Source organism: Nanorana parkeri, unplaced genomic scaffold, assembly GCF_000935625.1.
Source record: "Nanorana parkeri isolate BGI_ZX_2015 unplaced genomic scaffold, ASM93562v1 scaffold221, whole genome shotgun sequence".
NCBI lineage: Eukaryota > Metazoa > Chordata > Amphibia > Anura > Dicroglossidae > Nanorana > Nanorana parkeri.
In genome coordinates this window covers 761,963-769,134 of record NW_017306489.1, presented here as the reverse complement: position 1 = coordinate 769,134, position 7,172 = coordinate 761,963, and positions in this window count along the sequence as shown.

Sequence of the window (7,172 nt, the reverse complement as noted above, 5' to 3'; positions counted from 1 at the left end):
CCAGCCAGAGCGCCCCAGGTTGCTAAGAGCCAGATGGGAATGTGTGTAAGGGCCGTAGGTGTAATGTTTTACTGAGTTGTCTTATGGGTTGTGGGACATTGTTATGGTTTCCTTGGTTACGGGCAATGTGCATGTTGCCACAGGGAGCAAGAAGGGGGCCCGTGGCACACAGCATGCTGGCAGTTAAACTGTGACCTGGGAGACTTGGTGTGTGTGGGTGGAAGCAGAGGTCAGAGGATGGACCCTGAGGTGCTGCCACACTGAATGTAAGAACAATACTAAGAAATAAATATATGGAATTAATGTATCTGGCCACTTATGGACATGCTAGCAATCTTTGTTTTCCTGCCTGCATGTGAAATACTCTTCTCCTCATACATGCTGAGTAAATAAGACTCTGCTCATTACCACTCTGTCTGGAGTTATTCATTACAAGGACCAAAAAGTGGGATACACATCTCCCAGCTCTTAACAACCTGGGACACTCTAGCTGGCGTCCTGCTCAGCTCCTGGCAACCAGTAACGTCACTGGTTGCCAGGAGCTGAGTGGGATGCTCTGGCCAGCGTCCTGCCTATCTCCTAGCAACCAGTGACTGGCAACCAGTGATTTAATCTAGAAGTTTAATTGTGCATTACCATTTAGCAAACTTGCATATATTTGTCCATGAACGGTAATAAAACTTCATCCTAAAGGCCACATATGTTATAAATAAAAAAAGATTTCACCAAAAACTTTATTGACAGCTGCAGTGTGCTCCAACACACATGTTTGAATGCCAAATGCAGTATTTACCAAGAAAAGGCTGCATCTGATTCACTTTGCCTCCAAAAATGCCGCAATTGAACTGGCTGTTTCCAAAGCAGTTCAAACACAGCCTCTGATTGTCATCTACATCAGGATTTTACAACCTTTACCTTTTCATTCATGGCACTCTTTAAAAGTATGCCAAATATTAAGGCACCCTAGTCTAAAATGATGTGACCACAATGTGTGTCCCTCCAAAATCCATGCTAGACCCTTATTCAAGATAGAAGTCTGGTATGGCTTATAAGGGGGACCCCACACAAAAACCGCAGGGGCTTCCTGTTAGAATACACATTACTGTGTTTATAGCAACAACTTCTGCAGTATACAATTTCGGTCACTAGATGGCAGTGTTTATAAGTTCTGTTATATATCTATTCTATGGTAAATTCTCTGTTGTATTGAAAAAGGTAGAGAATAAAGTGGTGGCTTCCTTCCTGTTACCAAGTCATGTGCAGCATGCATATCAGACTGTGTGTTTGTGTTTCTCTGTGAGGCTGTGCAAGAGGTTCCAACACTTCCCCCCTTCACATCAGAGTCCGCTCTTCATATTAGGATCCCCTTTCACATCATAATACCGCTTTAAAATCAGAGTCCCCTTTACATCAGAAGTCCCCCTTTCTCATTAGAGGTCCTCGGTTTCCCCATCACATCAGAGTCCTACCATCACCTCAGAAGCCGCAGCATGGCAGAGAGCAGGAGGTGGAGCAGGCCTGGATGAATGGATTCCACCCTCCCTGGATTAGCGTCATATGTTTCCATGGTCCTGGTGGTCGGCCCACCATGGAAAGACATGACTCTGTGTGAACATTTTAAGGGAACCCCTAATGAAGCCAGAAGGCACCCCAGGGTACCATGGCACCCTGGTTGAGAAAGGCCGATTTACATCACTCCATTAAGATTAGGGATGCACCGATACCGGTATATATATTTTTGTTCGGTACTCGCCGATACCGAGTACCGAAAGTCCCATTCAGGAAGCCAGGCGGCGTGTATTGACTCGCCACCTGGCTTCCTGATTAGCTGGGAAGCCGGGCAGAGTGTAAGGACTCGCCACCCGGCTTCCTGATTAGCAGGAAAGTTGTCCCTATGCTTCTTGTCAACAGGTGATGAGAAAGCATGGAGCCGGCTTCCTGTTTGGCCAGGAAGCTGGCTCCATTCTCCCTCGTCATGAAGTGACGAGGGAGCATGAAGTCGGCTTCCTGACCAATCAAAAAGCCGAGCGCCACATCATTACACGGTGCCTCGCTTCCTGATTGGCCAGCTTCTGACCAATCAGGAAGCCGGGCAGCGCGTCATTACACGCTGCCTAACTTCCTGATTTGCCGGGAAGCCGGCTCCATGCTCTCTCGTCACAATTGCCAATCAGGCAAGCCGGGCACCGTGTAATGACGCACTGCCTGACTTCCTGATACCGGAAGTATCGGGCTAGGCATCGGAGCATTTGGGGGAGTACGAGTTCTCGCCCAAACACTCGGCACCGATACTAGTATCGGTATTGCTGCATCCCTAATTGAGATCATTGAAAATCTGCTGACCTGCGTTTGATGTGTGTTTCAAACACAGGAAAACAGCGCCGGGGTACACAAGCCCTAAATCCTTTGGCGTGGTGCAGCATGAAGACTGTCACTTTTTTAAACATTTCCTATTTTTCTACATTTATTGCACCTATCCCTGACTCTCCAGCCATGCACTTGCTTAGCAGAGCAGAGCCATGTGCACCGCTAGACCAGGAGATTCCCAGGGGCCCCTCTTTGTATGGCGGTATGAAACCTGCAGCACCTGGCGCTGGATTCCTGTACGTCTCCAGCTGGTACACAGAGAGGGAAGCGCGCTTCGGAGCTCTCCCTGGGGTGGGAGCTGTATAAATAGTGCAGACGTTAAAGTCTGTCCCTGTATGACATCTCTCTGGAGATGGCAGCAAACAAAGGCACGGCACAGCGTGAGGTGGCATAGCAAACGGCCCAGCTGAGCAATTACATGTAAAATATACAAACAACACGGCCCATTATCAGATAGTGCTTGTCACATTTTCCCTGTCAGCAGCATCCATATTTATCTCGATAGGAAGTCAATAATTCACCTACACTATGAAACGCGTTAAATCAAAGTTTGAAGACAGTAAATAATGAATAGATAATGCATATAGTAATGCTACATAAGATGCTTAATGAGAATCGTAAGGCCAGGACAAAGCGGTTGTTTCGTTTGTGCAAGAAACACCTGCATTGATATGTGGACTAGACAATGACAGTAGGAATCTGGTTGCTATGGGCAACTGTCACACTTTTATCCAGTTTTCATAAGTCCGGGTTCACAGCTGGGCAATCCCGGGACGCGTGTTCCTGGAAGATCGCGCACATCGTTTGGCGCGCGGCCCCATTGATTTCAATGTGGTTATATCCGCGCAGCATTCGCTGAAAAAAGGTACATGTACCTTTTCTCGCGACACACGACCTACATGTTTTTCAGCCGCGATCGTGTGCAATTGCATGGGCGGAATCTTAGCGGGAAACCACGCAATCTGCCTGCTGTGATTGGGGTGCCAATAGAAAAGAATGGCACCGCCAGCACGATGAGTGGTGCTGTGCGATTCCGCGACCGCATGGTTTGGTGTCGCACGGTTTGGTGCCGCACGGTCAAGAATTGGCTAAGTGTGAAACGGGCCTTAATGATGCCTCAGATTTGAAACAGGACAGAAAATGCTCAGCTAATTCCATGCCAGCTCTGGGCATAGCAACAGTGTTCCAGCATGAACTACAAACCTCTGTTGTATCTGATTACATGCCAGTCAATGCTAAACACTTGAGGGGAATCTATCAAAACTGGAGCGGAGAGAATCTGGAGAAGTTGACAGTGGCAACCAAACTGCTCTCTCTTCAGTTTGTTCAGTCAAGCTTTGAACATGAAAGATAGAAGCTGTTTGGTTGCCATGGCAACTGCTCCAGATTTTGTCCGCTCCAAGTTTGATAAGTTCTCCTCTTGCTGTCGGGAGTAATTTCCTAATTTTGGCACAAATTATAAAATCCTAATTTTTGCCCAGAAAACAGCTTCAAACCCCCAAACAATTACCGTATATACTCGAGTATAAGCCGAATACCTCGGCTTATATTCGGGACGGCTTATACTCGATTATATACAGTATGTGTTTTCTGAAAGCAGAAGCCATGTAGAATAAAAAATGCTAGTTGCAATTTTTTGTGTTGCACAATATTTGCACAGATGTTTATCAAACCAATATTTTTAGGATAAAATGGACTAAAATGAATTTTAGGGCACAGAAACACAATATATTGCCCAATTTTTGGTGAAATATAAAACACGGGGTCATGTCAGGTAAATAGAATATGCCAAGCCTAATTTTTTAAAGCTTTTTTTACACTGAACTTTATTGCTATCACAGACTCTGGGTTGCTTTCTAGCACATCATCTACATTTAACTATGACTATTTCCAAGTTTTATTTAAAAGTCAATTTTTATTAGGGATGCACCGATACCGGGTTTTATAAAATGTTATACATTTCAGTACTTCGCCAGTACCGATACCGGTACTTCCGGTAACATGGAGCCGGCTTCCCGGGCAATCAGAAACCTGTGCAGCGTGTCATTACCCAGGAAGCCAGCTCCATGCTGTTTGGCCGGCTTGATGCTGATAGGCCGGAAAGCTGGCATCCCAGCTAATCAGCATGGAAAGCCTTCCTGGCCAATCAGGAAGCCGGGAGGCTCGTCATTACCCACTGCCCGGCTTCCAGATTGGCTGAGAAGCCAGCTCCATGCTGTTTGGCCAGCTCGATGCTAATTGGCCAGAAGACGGCTCTATGTTCCCTCACGGCACTGCCGGTCAGAGGAAATCTCCCTCTGACTGGAAGTTCCGTTATCGGGATAAGTATGGGAGCATTTGGGCGTGTACGAGTACTCACCCAAATACTCAGTATCTGCACCGATACTGGTATCATTATCGGGGCATCCCTTGTTTTTATTATGAGCTATACTTCTTGTGGTTCATAAAGGAGAACTATGAGGTGAGTGACTTTCACTCAACCTCATAGTTCGAGCCGACGGCTCAATAGATCGGGAAGTGAGGGAACCCATACCGTCACTCGCTCACTTCTCGATCCTGTCCCTGCAGAGAGCCGTGACTGTCACTCAGCGCTGACTGGAGGAACGAACGGGGGAGGGGGCGGGTACAGCTGGCTCTGCCTCTAGATAGGCAGAGCCAGCTGTTAATCACGCAGCTGAGTAAATCTCGACAGTAATGTCGGGATCCGTCCCGGCTGCGGCGGTCTCAGTATACTGAGCTTTGGGTCACAGGAGGACGCTAGTTTATGTCCTCCCGTGACCCTGAGGAGAAGTATGGGGAAAAACACTTACCCCATAGTTCTCCTTTAATTTTTTATTTTACACACTCGTAGTGTTCTATGAACAGTACACAGCAGCACTCTGTGCCCCAGCACACTGAGCACTGAGAAACGTTTCTTCCAGAATCTGCTGAGTAGACCCGAATGAATATGAACTATAAAACATCTCCTGTACATATTGCTCCACAAATCAAGCAACAACCATGTCTATAACTGTACTCCATCATCAGTGTCAGAGAAGCAACCTCAATATGTTACCTGGGACTTTTATTATCCTAGGGGCATTCATTATTTATAAACACTAGTAAATTATGGCAACGCCGTCTGTTTTCTTTTCTGAAGTGGACCTGTCACCTACAATTTGTAGATTACATAGTTCAAATGGCAACTCTGTCCGCACAACTAAATACGCAGTTAAAAGCCATACAGTATGTATTAAAGAAGAACTCCGGGCAAATGTTTTCTTAACCCTTGTAGTAGGGCTACGTTGCACTGCAAGGGTTAGGTGCTAGCTTTTGTCTAGGTGCTTAAAAAAAAGTCAAACTCACTTGAATCTGAATCTGAGTCGGCATGTTCATAGACCGGTCCCTGGAGCCTCTCTCCCCCTCCGCTGCAGCGGTCCAAGGTTCCTGAGTCATCATGTTCTATACAATGTGTATATGAAATGAGGATGCCGAGGGACAAATCATTGCAGGAAAAGAGCAGGAGGTGGAGTGGACGGTCTAAGAGAAAGCTGCCTTGGAGGGTCGGGTAAGTATAACCTAGACAAAAAACAAGCACTTAACCCTTGCAGTACGAGGGTAGCCTCACTGTTAGGGTTAGGAAAAAGTTTTTCTGGAGTTCTCCTTTAAGTATCCACTATACTAGGTGCAGCTGCCTGGACTGTATGGAATTTGTGAAGGATGCTATTGATAACAATAAGGAATCGTTTTTTGGGGGGAAGGAAAAGGTCATTGGGAGTGTTTGGGGTTAAAGCAGAACCCCGGTCTTACCTTCAGTCTTGCACAGTTGTACCGGCTCCTCTCCTGGACTGAAACTGCTTAGTCTGCTTTCACTGCCTGCAGTCAGCTTCGCCCAGGGTGCATTAGAAGCTGCAGCAAGTGAGATAGAGCCTGCCTTATTTCCAGCCTGAAGAACGTCCAGCATCATCTAACTTTTGCCTCCCTTGCTGTCTCTGGCCTACCCCTTTCTTTCATTGGATTTCTGTCCTTTCAATCATGGAGGCTCAGCATCACATGTAGGCATTACCTTGGACAGGGGTTGGGCAACTCCAGCCCTCCAGCTATGCTTTAACTACAAATCCCAACATGCCTCGGCCCCTGGGAGTCATGCCTGTAACTATCAGTCTTGCAATGCCTCACGGGACTTGTAGGTCCACAACAGCTGGAGGGCCGGAGTTGCTCACCCCTTACCTAGGCGGCCTGCCTAGATACGCATACTCCTCCAGACTGGCATCCACCTAACAAGGCATTTTGATATTTGCATAACTCCTCCCAAGAGCCAGCCCACTGCTTGCATTAGGACTGAGGGCTCTTGAGAGGAGTACTGAGGAAGGATGCTGTAAAGTTTGCAGGAAGCTATGTACAGTACAACCCCCTGCTGACTGCTCCCTCCATCCATGATCTGCCTGCATTGCATAGAGAATCAAAGAACCCCAGTGATGATGTCATTGGATCTAAACTAAAGTATTCAATAAAAACAGAAAGGTTTTATTTAAAAAAATCCATTAGTATGTTGATGAGGGGAGAGGAGAGGAAACAGGGAAGGCAGAATATAAATAGATTACATTTTAGCTTTAATTTAGGTTTAGCTTGAAGCAGGCATGTGAAATTGCATGTGTCCTTCCCGCTCTTTCTATGCAGCCACAAACAGTTTAAGAATTTGCATTGAGATTGCAGTCCATCATGGGAGTGAGCTTGGAGCACTGACTAGTTTACATAGTGGCGTTACTGGGGGAATGCGAGGTGTGCGGCCCTCACTGGGTGACACCATGGGGGGGGGGGGGGGG